At 44.3% G+C, this 14,504-nt stretch overlaps 1 pseudogene; it reads left to right on the top strand.

The window, feature by feature from the left end:
- The first annotated feature begins 7,074 nt into the window (after positions 1-7,074).
- On the top strand, positions 7,075-7,938 carry LOC136505980 (protein S40-7-like; annotated as a pseudogene).
- The last annotated feature ends 6,566 nt before the right edge of the window (positions 7,939-14,504 follow it).

Here is a 14,504-nt window from a genome sequence, read left to right on the forward strand (position 1 = left end):
GCCGTCGGGCCCGTCGTTGTGGCGGGTGTGCAGCGCCCACGACGCGCCGGTGACCGGCAGGAAGATCCCGATGGTCTTGGGGTTCTCTCGCATGCTGGGTTTGAACAGCGCGGCACGATGAGCCCGCTGCGCGTGCCTGCCGAGACGACTTTGCGGAACGTAGAGCGGTTCCTGTACCGGGCGTACGGGTCGCCGAACCGTTGCTCCTCCTGCTAGAACGACAGCGATGGCAGCTTCATCTGTTAGTTGATCTCCACCAATAGGCCCAACGGCCTATTGGGCCCTTGCCTCTGCGCCCTGATCGGGGGCGCCCAACCCTAATACGGTTGGTGGGCCCCTGTCGCACAGCACGTATAAAAGGTAAGGTGGGGATCTAGGCTCGGGGGACGAGGTTCACTGGAGCCGCCATCCCACCTACAGAAAACCCTAATCCTATCCTAAAGAAGTGCTGCTAGCGACGGGATGTCCTACCGCACCACCGTCGCCCCTGCAGGTCTACACCGGGCCACTGGACTTCACCTCCTCGCCACTACGACGTCTACTACACCGCGGCATCAGCGTCCACGCTTGCTGATGCGCCTCAACAGAGAAAGGCGAGGAACCTTCCCGGATCTACGGTTACAAAGAGGTACACCATCGATACTAACAATGGTACCAGAGCCAGGTTGCCTCTGTGTAACCCTAACCCTAACCGGGTAAAAGCAAAGCAAAAAGGGACCGGGGGTGGTGGACGTCACTGGAACCCCGGTCACCACCGCCACCGCGCGGGGAAGAGATGTCGCACCGCCATTCTCACCGGCGCACGACAAGAACAGAAAAGATCCTGTGTTCGGATCAGAGAAGAGAAAGGGGAAAAGGATCTCAAGAACCCTAACCCTAACCCGCGCAGAAAGCTCGGAGAAGAAGAAGAGTGGGTTCGGATTTGGCCGAACCCTAAGACCTAACCCCAATTTCATCCCCATCCCAATCGGAATCAAATCCGAAAAGAAAAGAAATCAAAGAAAAGAAAAATCCAAAGAAGAGAAAAAGAACAGGGGTCGGCACACAAACCCTAACCCTAGATCCTGATTCGGATGAACTCCAAAGAGGAAAACCGAATCGGTCGAATCAAAAGAAAGAAAAGGAATCAAAGAAACCCTAACCCTAATCCCCACCTCCGGTTCGGAAAACAGAGATCAATCCAAATCGGAGAAAGAGAAGGGGAAAGGGGACGGGATAAACCTCGCCGTGCGTCGGGATGGCCCTTCGTCGGCGCCGGAGAAGAAGGGCCGAGCCGGGGGCGGGCTGTTCGCCGGGCTCGGCCAAGGGGGTGCCGCAGCCAGGCCGCTCGACGGTGGCGTGCTCACCCGTCGGGGAGCACTCGCGCCGGCGAGGGGGCCGGCGACGGCGCCATGGCTGCCTCGCTCCACCGTCCGCTCGCTCGTCGTCTCGCTCTTGGTGGCTCCTGTCCTTGCACTGAGGAGAAGTGAAGAGGGGAGCCGTTGCGGCTGAGAGAGCGAAGAGAGAGAGTGGGAAGGGAAAAATGAACTAGGGTTTCTAAGGAACCCGGCGTCGGCGGGTTTTTATACCGCCCGAAATTGACGCTCGACCGTTGGATCGGCGCGGACGACCGAGATTGATCGGGCCGTCGCCGGCCCAGGCGGGCGCGAGCGCGCCGCGGCACTTTGCCGGCCTAGGCCCAGGTTGCGGCCTGTGCGCGTGCGGACAGATGGGCCGAGCCGGTTTTGACCGGTTTGGGCCGACACAGGAAGAACAAGAGTCCAGTTTTGTTTTTTCTTTTCCTGGAAAATTGAAAATGCAAATTGGCTCAAAAGAAAAATAGAAAAGTAATTTTTCCCTGTGGGATAAAATTCAAGAAATTGAGTATACGTTTTCCGCTGCTAAAGAAAAAGTATATTCTCCAGTGATTTTGAACCGACGTGATATTTAACTGGAGAAAAAGAAAGGTTTTCCAGTAAAGGTTTATTTCCTAGAAATTGATTAATGGATTAAAGGAGATAGAAAAGCAATTTTCATGTGGGTAAAATTCAAGAAAAAGAGAGTTTTTCCACAGCCTAAAGAAAAGTTGTTTATACTCCAGTTATTTTGAACCAATGTGGTATTTAATTGGAGAAAAGGAGATTTAACATGATTATGATGTTGTTATTTTCTGACCAACGTTGTTAATAACAATATCATAATTTTAATGATTTATGCATTAATTCTACTTCTGCCCAACGGTGATGTAGAATTAGTGTATAAGAAAAGTTGTAAATTTTAATGATTTATGCATTAATTCTACTTTTGCCCAACGATGATGTAGAATTAGTGTGTAAGAACAGTTGTCAAAGTTAATGATTTATGCATTAATTCTATTTCTTACCCAACGGTGATGTAGAATTAGTGTATAAGAACAGTTGTGAAAGTTAATGAGTTATACATTAATTCTATTTTTGCCCAACGGTGATGTAGAATTAGTGTATAAGAATAATTGTATGTTTTGATTTTGACCAACGTTGGAATCAAGGCATGCAAATGGTGTTATTTTTATGTTAAGAAAAGTTTTGACCTAGTTTTCATCTTATCTAAGGTGGACTGGGTAGTCACCTCACCGTGTTCCACTGAGTTTATGGCACCGGTGAGGGAGACAAAAGAGAATAATGCCGCTTGGACAACTAAATAGAGGGATTTTGAATCCTAAAAGAAGTCCTATGACTTTTGAGCATAGGAAGTGTGTCACTGTCAATAAGAAATGTTTGGTTGTGATAAAGAACATGATTGAACCTACAATTGTGGGCTTAATCCCAGAGTGTGACACGGTCACCGAGTACCTCGATAGAATAAAGAGTCGGCTCACTAGCTCTTTAAAGACATGTGCTACCCAACTAATAAAGCAGCTGGTGATAGAGTGTTACTCTGGAAATGGTGGCATAAGAGAGCTCACGATGCGTTGTCGAAATTATGGCACTATCGTTCAGGCCATATTTGGAGGGGGAGAATAGAAAGACTAGTTAAGAGTGATATTCTTCCTCCATTAGAGCTCTCAGATTTAGAACAATGCAGAGAATGCATAAAAGGAAAGTATGTAAAGAAAATAAAGAAAGATGACAAACGAAGCGTAGGAATTTTATAGATTATTCACATAGACATCTGTGGTCATTTTTCTGTAAAGAGTGTGGATGGTTATGATTCGTTCATAACATTCACAAATGATTACTCCCATTATGGCTACATTTATCCAATCAAAGAAAGAACAGAAGCATTGGATAATTTTAAGATATTAAATATTAAGATAGTCAGGTCTAACCGTGGGGGAGTACTATGGTCGACATACCCTAAATGAATGGCATAGTAGCCTAGTATTCTACACCGGGCGAACCTCAGCAGAATAGAGTAGCTAAAAGAATCAATCGTACCCTGATGGATATGGTGGGCAGTATGATAAGTTACTCCACCTTACAGTTGAGCCTGTGAATTGAGGCGTTAAAAACCGACATTCATATTCTCAATAGAGTACAAAGTAAGTCGATGCCCAAAACACCGTATGAGTTGTGGACAAGAAGAGTACCCTCACTAAACACTTAAGTGTGTGGGGGAGCCCTGCTGAGGCTAAAGTATTTAACCCAAATATTGGGAAGTTAGATCCCAAAATAGTAAGTTGCTATTTGTTTGGCTACCAAAAAAAAGTCAAAAGTTTTTCGTTTTCTACTGTCCAGAGAGACATACAAAGTTTGTAGAAACAAGACACGCTGTTTTCCTAGAGGATGAAAAGATGAGGGAGAGCATGGTAGCTCGAGAAATTAACCTTGAAGTGAAGCAGGTGTATGCGCCCACTCCAATGATTCATGAGCCAATTTTCTCACTACATGTTGTCGCTGCACCGAAAGTGCAATATACTATGGTGTCACCTGTTGTTATTCCGCCTGTGGCAACAATGAATGAAAATGAGGAACCTATTCTTCAGGATCCTATAGAACCTATTGCCACACATGAAGGGGAGCAACAACAGCCTCAAACAGAAGATGTGCCAAATGTGGAGGCCCCTAGAAGGTCTCAAAGAGTTAGTAAATCAGTTATTCCTGCTGATTATGAAGTGTACAACACTAAGGAATTTCAAATGGAGGATGATCCCACCTCATTTGAAGAAGCCATGAGAAGTGATCATTCATCAAAGTGGCTTGAGGCCATGGAAGATGAAATAAAATCAATGAATGCCAATAAAGTTTAGGACTTGAAAAAAATTCCTAAAGGAGCCAAAACAGTAGGCTGTAAATGGGTCTACAGAACAAAACTTGACTCTCAAGGGAATATAGAAAGATATAAAACGTGACTTGAGAGATATAAAGCATGACTTGTGGCAAAAGGCTTTATGCAAAGAGAAGGAATTGATTACAATGAGACATTTTCTCTAGTCTCATGTAAAGTTTCCTTCAGAATCATAATGGCATTAGTGGCACATTACGTTTTAGAATTACATCATATGGATGTAAAGACGACATTCCTCAATAGGGACTTGGAGGAAAATGTTTACATGGCACAACCAAAATGTTTTGTCATGGAAGGAAAAGAACGTATGGGATACCGCATAAAGAAATCCATTTATAGATTAAAATAAGCTTCAAGACAGTGGTGCTTGAAGTTTGATCAGACAATAAAGAATTTTGGGTTTAAAGAGAATGTAGAGGACAATTGTGTCTATATAAAGTTTAAGAATGGGAAGTTTATCTTCCTTGTCTTGTATGTGGATGATATCTTACTTGCTGGTAGTGATGTCAGTCTACTACAGGAGACAAAGAAGTTTTGTCCTCAAAACTTGATATGAAAGATCTTGGTGAAGTCTCAGTTCGTTCTAGGAGATCGAGATTCACCGAGATAGAAGAAAAGGGGTATTAGGACTGTCACAAAAGGCATACATAGAAAAGATCTTAAAGAAATTCAGTATGCACAAATATAGTCCCTCACCTGCTCCTATAGTCAAGGGCGACAGATATGGGGATTTTCAATGCCCCAGGAACCAATATGAAATCGATAAAGTGAAAGGGGTTCCATATGCTTCAGCTGTCGGAAGCTTGCAACATGCTCAAGTATGTACGCGCCCTGACTTGGCATTTGTTACCGGGTTTTTACTTGGCAGATTCTAGAGCAATTCTAGAACAGAATACTAAAATTGATAAAGAAAGTCTTGCGTTATTTGCAAGGAACTGAAAGGCCTCATGATGACGTATAGAAGATCTGATTGACTCCACATAGTGGGATATTCAGATTCTGATTATGCGAGAGTGAATACATATCCAGACGTGGATTTTCTATCATCTCGCAAAGGGGAGCTATTTCATGGAAAAGCTCAAAGCAAATTGTGACTACATCGTCCACAATGTATGACAGTTTGTAGCGTGTTATGAGGCAACGGGCAGGTGAACTGGCTAAAGAAGTTCATACCCGGTTTGAAGGTGGTTGATGACATCTATAGACCACTTAAGTGATACTACGATAATAATCAGACAGTACAGTATACTCACAACATAAGTCAAGTGGTGCTGCCAAACACATTGACATAGAGTATTATGTTGTGAAAGATAAAGTCCGGGATCAAGTCATAAATCTTGAGCATATAAGTATAGAAAGGATGCTCGCGGATCCGCTTACAAAAGGCTTACCACCCAACATGTTCAGAGAACATGGTGTTCAGAGAACATGTAGCTAGCATGGGTTTAAGGGAAAACCTAAAATTCCTGAACAAAAGAAGGCCCAAAGATAAGTATCTATTTCAGAACAGAGTAGTGTGTTGTAGCTATTAAGTCTATCGGCAATGGACCGTGACGATGAGACATGCTCTATGCGCTAATCTGTAATGGAATGAACAAAAGTAAATGATATGAAATTGAAAGATGGATTGAGATCAAGGGGGAGAATGTTAGTTGATCTCCACCAATAGGCCCAACGGCCTATTGGGCCCTTGCCTCTGCGCCCTGATCGGGGGCGCCCAACCCTAATACGGTTGGTGGGCCCCTGTCGCACAGCACGTATAAAAGGTAAGGTGGGGATCTAGACTCGGGGGACGAGGTTCACTGGAGCCGCCATCTCACCTACAGAAAACCCTAATCCGATCCTAAAGAAGTGCTGCCAGCGACGGGATGTCCTACCGCACCGCCGTTGCCCCTGCAGGTCTACACCGGGCCACTGGACTTCACCTCCTCGCCACTACGACGTCTACTACACCGCGGCACCGGCGTCCACGCTTGTCGATGCGCCTCAACAGAGAAAGGTGAGGAACCTTCCCGGATCTACGGTTACAGAGAGGTACACCCACGACCTAACATCATCGACTCGCCGGAGAATGGGTTCCGTAGGAAGCACGAGCGCGTCGGGTCATCCATCTCGAGTAGGATCCACCCGCTGAAGCTGCTGTAGCAGCGGAGCACATAGCCGGGGCCCCACCGCCTGAGGGCGTGCTGCTCACCGTCGCAGAGGCTCTGGAACCGGTCGTTGTTGAAGCTGATCCACGGCAGCGGCGGCGGGACCAGCGGGCGCTGCTGCTGCGCGGCGACGCGCCAGTGCCGGCAGACGGCGTCGAAGCGGACGCGGTCGGCGTGCGACGGCAGCCATCGGAGCACGACGCCGGCCAGCTCCAGAGGGAGGTCCGACGACCATGACTTCATCGACGGCGGCGGCGTGGCGCGTCGCCTGCTGCTGAAGCAGATGCCCATCACGCGATTACCCTAGGATAAATGAAACAAACTTGCAGGAATTTAAACTGATTTCTTCCTTTGTTTTTTATTATTCATGATTTCTTCCTGTTTTGCCTGCGCCCGACTCGCTGAATTCGTTAGGGCTCCTACTTTCCTTCGGTCCGTTGTTTGACTGGGCAGTCACGTAGCGTAAATCTTTAAATGGGCCTCTCTTGGCGACAACACGTGGGCCAAACCGTTTTCAGCCCATGCACAACAGCCCACGATACAGTTTTGGTCAAAAAGGCAAAAGCGGCCGCGGTACGAGAATTTGATTCAGCAGAAGCTAAAGGGCCAAGGTGCAAAACAGCGGAAAACTACTTGCCCTCCTCCCTGTAAGCCCAAAGCACCCGGTCCGCCACGGCGCCCGCCTCCCCTCCCCTCCCCTCCTCGCCGGTGTCGCGTGTCCCTCGTTCGCGCACTCCCAGCCCGCCTCCACCTCCCATGCCGGAGCGACGCCGCGTCGCCGGAGATCCGCCGCACTGGTGATCCCCGGAGCAGAAGCAGACGCGATGGACCGCCTCCTGCTGTCGTCCCGCCCACCGCTCCCCGTCCCGACCCACGCCGCGGCCGCGGCGGGCGCCGACGGCGACCTCCTCGAGCTCGACGTGCTCTGGACGGCCACCCCGTCCGCGGTAGGGCTCGGCCTCCTCGCGGCGCTCCCGGAGGACGAGGGCAAGAAGAAGAAGCGCGCCGCGACCGTGGTCGGCGCGGGCGGGGTCGGGGTCGGGGGGGGTCCGCCCGATCCGCCGCGCGCCCCGTCCCGGAGATCGCCGAGGCGGCGAGGTCGGCGCCGGTGCGGATACAGTCGGAGCCCGCGCGGAGGGGGAGGTGGGCCCACGCCGTCGCGGGGGCGGGCGGCAGCGCGGAGGACGCCGTGGTCCACCCGCACGAGATCGTCGCGCGCCGCGCCGCCGCGGCGCACAGCTCGGTGCTTGAGGGCGCCGGGAGGACGCTTAAGGGCCGCGACCTCCGCCGCGTCCGCAACGCCGTCCTGCGCCGCACTGGCTTCCTCGACTGAGGCGTAGGCGAGTCGTCACGTCGCTTTCGTGATAAAGTTTTGACCATTTTGTTTTTCTCGCGATTTTGTTTCCCGATGTGTTTGTGGTCCGGCTACTTTGTTTCCTTCCTTCCCCTGACGAGAGAGGGGATGGAAAACATGAGGTGAGTTGAGGTGAACGAACGAGGACATGATTACCGTGTTGATCCATCACATATATATGGAAATTTTGGCCCTTATATTTGTTCCAATCCGTATGCTGTGTGTTTACAAGAGGGCTAAGAGAGGTGGTTTCTCATAAATCATGCCCAGTTCTATGCTTGTCGTGTCTTGTTACTTGCTAATAATGCCTGCATTGGGAGCTTCTTGGAGTGATTTATGCACAGAATGGATGTCAAAAACGCTAGTAGATTCATATCTGTAATTCTTAACTGACCATTAATATCTGAAATTGTTGAATCTGGAAGGATACCATTATTTGCTTTGTTAATCTATACTTGGATTTTGTTTAGTTCCCTTTTTCTGACAATAACCTTGTAATTAAAGTAGGTCTGTTTCTATTGCCTGTTTCCATTCCTAGCTTTTGATGTTGAAAATTCAGCTGAATAATGGTAATATGTACCTTTGAGATGCAAACTTTTTTCTTGCCCTGTTTTAGAGCATATAAAAATTGGTCATGCAGTGCTATGTCGTATGTCAGCTAGTTCCATTCAGTTTTATTCATGTCGAGCATAGTCACACTAAAAGCTGAAAATGAATGTGAACTTGGTTGCTAGCTTTGTTTCAGACTTCATTTGTTAAGCATTGATCGTGTTCATATATAGGTTATAGATAAATAACTTCATGGTGAAATGTGATGAATTGATAGAGATATATTTATCTCTTTAAAAAAAATCTGTATCTTAAAAATGCATAAAATAAAATAAGAATAGTTGGTAGTCCTTTTCAGCAATAGTTGGTGCAAGGTCAAAAAGATTAAGTTGGTAGTGGAACAACGTTTGTTGATTGAGAAGGGTTCATACCCTAATTTTATTCCCAGCATCCATTACCCTCTAATTCAGGTGCAAGGACCACCATTGTGCAACTCAGCAACTATGGTGCTACTTATGAAATGGTCCCATAGTTTAAACGCAGTGATGGATTGTTCAGAGATTCAAAGTGTGCAATGTCCTTGGATTATCTCAATCAAGATACAGCTAACATGCATTTGCTGTTGTGTCCTGTGTGATAAAGTTGTTTGCTTGGTACATTTCAAAACCTTATGCCAATCAATGGTGATAGTACATTAACAAAAAGTTGCTTGTGTTAAGACAATTCTTACTAGTGAGTACAATAGAGTTTGTTAGATTCCTGAAAATGACATGTTGCCACCAACAAATTATTGAGTGTTTGCATGATTCACTTGTGCCGAGGCTCCTGAATAATATCTTATTTTATTGGGTAATGCTGTAGCAGAAGATTATTCTAACACAATGACAGAAGACTATTCCAACATGATGACAAAGTCACGCTATTGAAATTTAGTGAAATAAAATGGGCATCTTTAGTGAATACAGAAATAAGCATAACAATCAACAACAGTATTGAAGATTAAAATCAACAGCTTTACTTGTTTGGCTGTTTTGCACTTGCCGCTTTGATGGATGTATTGCGAAATGTATAATCTATTTGGAGTGGGTTCAATTGCATGTTCTTTTATGAATATACTTGACTGGGCATTTCAGTTCTCAGATATCATGATCACGAGAACAGTATTGCTCATGATTTGGTGGTTCATGGAATTGACGCCGACCTGAAAGTGATACTGCCTTTATGTTTAACCATTCATAATAGCTTTGCAAGATTTGGTCCACTGCTAATCTCCCTTTATTCGAGCCCGTCGTGCAACTATGCTTATCAATTTCTTTGCCCTGTTGGCTTTACATTATGAACCCAACTGTTCTGAATATGCAATGTATCATCCATTCTGTACTGGGATGACTACCTCAAATTATTTGATGAGCATATGGGGTGTCCAGCTCATAGTTTCAATTTGAATTGGTCCAGCTCATCCTTTGGTACAGAATAATAGCCTTGGATGCTTTCATCCTGTTATCATCAGAATTTAAAAGGCTCTGTATGGAACTTTGGGGGGGACCACGGCCCAGGCCCAATGAAATGGTTTGCCCATGCAATCTCATAGATCTCCAACTTCCTAGTGTGTTTCAGATTTGTTTTTTTTTTTTTTGGGGTGGGGGGGGGGGGGTTGGCCCCATTCGCTGGTCTGAAACTGGCTGAAAAACACTGTTTTTGTTGAATTGTTGTGAGAGAAAAACACTGTTCCGGCTGAAAAAAGAAGCCGAATATGGGTAAGCCGAACATGGCCAATGTGATGATCTCATCTTCATGTGTGGGAATATCTGCATGAGATATGCTGCTTCATGACCATACACGCCCATACCTTGGTGGTTGCAATTCTGAGCCTTGTATGGCTCATGTGCTACGTGTGCACACAACTGCTCAGCTTTCTAGTTTTTTCCCCATGTATTTTGTATTTGTAGTTAAGCTCCATTTACTGAGCTTTTGTTGTACTGTATGATTGCGACAATCATACCCAAAATGATCACTGTTGCTGTAAAGTGTATAATCTAGTGATGGCGATCAGGCATTATGAACATGACGGTTAATTTTTAAGATTGTACACGTGTATCAATTTCGGAATGAATGCTTTTGAAAGGGAAGAATGGAGGCCCATCTGGGAATTCACTGTCTGCAGCAGGAAATCCTATTGTAGAACCCAAATCTAAAATGAGTCTCCAACACAATATCTATAACCTCCAACAGAGTACCTATATGGAAGACCTATTTTTTTTTGTCAGGAGAGGCATAACCTAAATCTGAATATTCTCTCTCCTGGAGACCAATTTGTAGAAAGGTTTGTCTTTTAATTCTTGTTGTTGGAGAAAACCAAAAATAGATATTGAACCATTTGCTTTAGCGCTATTCAAAGAACGAATGAGTTTTTTTATTTTGGGTCGAGGTTGTTGGAGACAGTCTTATGCACTTCTTGTTGGCCATGACTTTCATGTGAGATCTGTGATCTGTGTGTCTGTCATGGAATCTTTCTGTTTGCCGGTGTTGTTGCTATTGACTGTGGTCCTCTGCTGAGGTGTTAGAAACGTCTTGGCATCTTGTGTTGCCGCAAGGATATTTCCTGGTAGGAAGATAGGAGTATTGCTCATCTACATATCATGTGACTTCCTTACAAATTCATGCACAGTTTGTAGGTATCAAACTTTTACAAGGGACGAATTTGGTTGTTGGATGAGAAGCTTGTAATGCTCGTTGGTCGTAATGTTTACCGGAGAGCATGTGAACCCACAGCATAAGTTAGCTCAAAGAAGAGAATGTGTTATCAAGCACATCCTTTTTTTTTTCAATTCTGGTCTAGGGCTCTCTTGGAATCCATGAATTTTGATGAAATCGTATGGCAATTTTACAGAAATTAGTTTATTCTTTTATAGAAAAAGCAGAAAACAAAAAAAATGTCTGCAGTTCTGCATTCCAAAGGGGACAATTCAAACTTTAGAAGAACTTGGGCAGTAACTTGAGAATGCTTCCTCGTCTATGAGTGCAACAAATAAGCGAAAGAGAGTGCATGATGTATCTTCGAAATTATGGCATTGTCATTTAGGCCATATTTCGAGGGAAAGAATAGAGGGATTGATTAAGAAATCAATTCTTCCGCCTTTAGAATTTTTAGATTTAGAGCAATGCATTGATTGCATAAAAGGAAAGTACGTTAAGAAAATAAAGAAAGATGTCAAACGAAGCGCAAGAATTTTAGAAATAGTTCACACAGACATCTGTGGTCCTTTTCCTGTGAAAAGTGTGGATGGTTATGATTCATTTATAACATTCACAGATGATTATTCTCGTTTTGGCTATATTTATTCAATTAAGGAAAGATCGGAAGCGTTGGATAAATTTAAGATATTTAAGGCTGAAGTAGAAAATCAGCACAACTTAAAGATTAAGGTAGTAAGATCCGACCGTGGGGGAGAGTACTATGGTCGACACACCTCATATGGCCAAGTTCCTAGACCTTTTGCAAGGTTCTTACAGGAAAATGGCATAGTTGTCCAGTATTCTACACCGGGCGAGCCTCAGCAAAACAGAGTAGCTGAAAGACGCAACCGTATCTTAATGGATATGGTGAGAAGCATGATAAGTTACTCTACTCTACCGATAAATTTATGGATGGAGGCGTTAAAAACTGCCATTCATATTCTTAATCGAGTGCCAAACAAGTCAGTGCTCAAAACACCGTATGAGTTATGGACAGGAAAGGAATTCACTTAACTATTTAAGTGTGTGGGGTTGTCCAGCTGAGGCTAAAGTCTTTAACCTAAATATAGGGAAGCTAGACTCCAAGACAATCAGTTGCCATTTTATTGGCTATCCAGAAAAGTCAAAAGGTTATCGCTTCTATTGTCCTAATAGACAAACAAAGTTTGTAGAAACAAGACATGTTGTCTTCTTCGAGGATGATATGATCGGGGGGAGCATGGTAGCGCGAGAAATTAGTTTTGAAGAGAAGCGGATATACGTGCCCACTCCTATGGTTCAGGAGCTATTCTTCACGCTACCTGTTGTTGCTGTACCAACAGTGCAAGACACTATAGTAACAACACCTGTTGTTAGTTCTCCTATGGCAACAATGAATAAACATGAGGAACCTGTCTTTTAGGATCCCCAAGAACCCGTTGTTACACATGAGGGAGAGCAACAACAGCCTCATATAGAACAAGCGTCATCTAACGAGGCCCCTAGAAGGTCTCAAAGAGTCAGGAGATCAGTCATTCCTGATGACTACGAAGTTTATGAATATGAGGAAGTTTAAATAGAGGATGATCCCACCTCATTTGAAGAAGCCATGAGAAGCACTCACTCATCCAAGTGGCTTGAAGTCATGTAAGATGAAATGAAATCAATGAAAACCAACGGTGTTTAGGACTTAGAAATAATTCCTAAAGGAGCCAAGATAGTAGGCTGTAAATTGGTCTACAAAACTAAACATGACTCCAAAGGGAATATAGAAAGATTCAAAGCGTGACTTGTGACGAAAGGCTTCACGCAAAGAGAAGGTATAGATTATAATAGGATATTTTCTCCAGTCTCATGTAAGAATTCTTCTAGAATCATAATGACGCTTGTAGCACATTACGATTTAGAATTACATCAGATGGATGTAAAGACGATGTTCCTAAACGGGGATCTGAAGGAAAATGTTTACATGGCACAACCGAAAGATTTTGTTATGGAAGGAAAAGAACGTATGGGATATCTCCTAAAGAAATCCATTTACGGATTAAAACAAGCTTCAAGACAATGGTATTTGAAGTTTGATAGTACAATAAGAAAGTTTAGATTTCAAGAAAATATAGAGGACAGTTACGTTTATGCAAAGTTCAAGAATGGAAAATACATTTTTCTAGTCTTGTATGTGGATGACATCTTGCTCACTAGCAGTGATGTTATTAATCTACTAGAAACAAAGAAGTTCTTGTCCTCGAAGTTTGATATGAAGGATCTCGGTGAAGCTTCCTTCGTCCTAGAAATAGAGATTCACCGAGATAGAGAAAAAGGGATTTTAGGATTATCACAAAAGGCATACTTAGAAAAAGTTTTAAAGAAATACAGTATGCAAAATTATAAGTCTTCACCTGCTCCCTTAGTCAAGGGCGATAGATATGGGGAATTTCAATATCCTAGGAATCAATATGAGATTGATCAAATGAAAGCGGTTCCATATAGTTCAGCTGTTGAAAGTTTACAGTAGGCTCAAGTATGTACTCGCCCTGACTTAGCATTTGTTATTGGGTTACTTGGCAGATATCAGAGTAATTTAGGAACAGAACACTGGAAATTAGTAAAGAAAATTTTACGTTACCTGCAAGGCACGAAGGGTCTCATGCTAACGTACAGAAGATGGAAGATTTGATTCCCTGCACATAGAAGGGGACACAGATTCGTATTATGCGGGAGATGACAGAAAGTCCACGTCAGGATACATATTCACTCTCGCAGGAGGAGCTATATCGTGGAAAAGCTCAAAGCACACCGTCACTACATCGTCCACAATGTATACCGAGTTTGTAGCATGTTATGAGGCCACATGGCAGGTGAATTGGCTGAAGAAATTCATGCCCGGGTTGAAAGTGGTAGACGACATACATAAGCCACTCAAGTTATACTGCGATAATAATCCAGCAGTATGTTATGCTCACAACAATAAATCAAGTGGTGCTGCCAAATACGTTGACATAAAGTATTATGTTGTGAAAGATAAAGTCCAGAATCATATAATTAGTCTTGATCATATAAGAACAGAAAAGATGCTCGTGGATCCGCTTACAAAAGGCTTACCACCCAACGTGTTCAGAGAATACTTAGCCGACATGAATTTAAAGGAAAGCCTATGATTCCTGGACAATAAGGGTCTAGTTGAGAATCTATTTCAAAACAGAGAGATGCATTATAGCTGTTTAATCTAATGACAACTGACCATGATGATGAGGCACGCTCTATGTACTGATCTATGGTGGAATAGAAACAAGATAAAATAAGTAAGTTAAGTTTAAGTCATAAGGTGAGATCAAGGGGGAGAATGTTAGATTCATCCCACTAGTTGGCCTAATGGCCAATTGGGCCTTGATCCGCGCCCTGATCGGGGACGTCCAACCTTAACTATGGTTGGTGGGCCTCCGTCGTACAGCGCCATAAAAAGGGAGTTAGGGGCCGGGGCACAAGGCACG

The sequence above is a fragment of the Miscanthus floridulus genome, chromosome 14 (genome assembly GCF_019320115.1).
Source record: "Miscanthus floridulus cultivar M001 chromosome 14, ASM1932011v1, whole genome shotgun sequence".
Taxonomy (NCBI): domain Eukaryota; kingdom Viridiplantae; phylum Streptophyta; class Magnoliopsida; order Poales; family Poaceae; genus Miscanthus; species Miscanthus floridulus.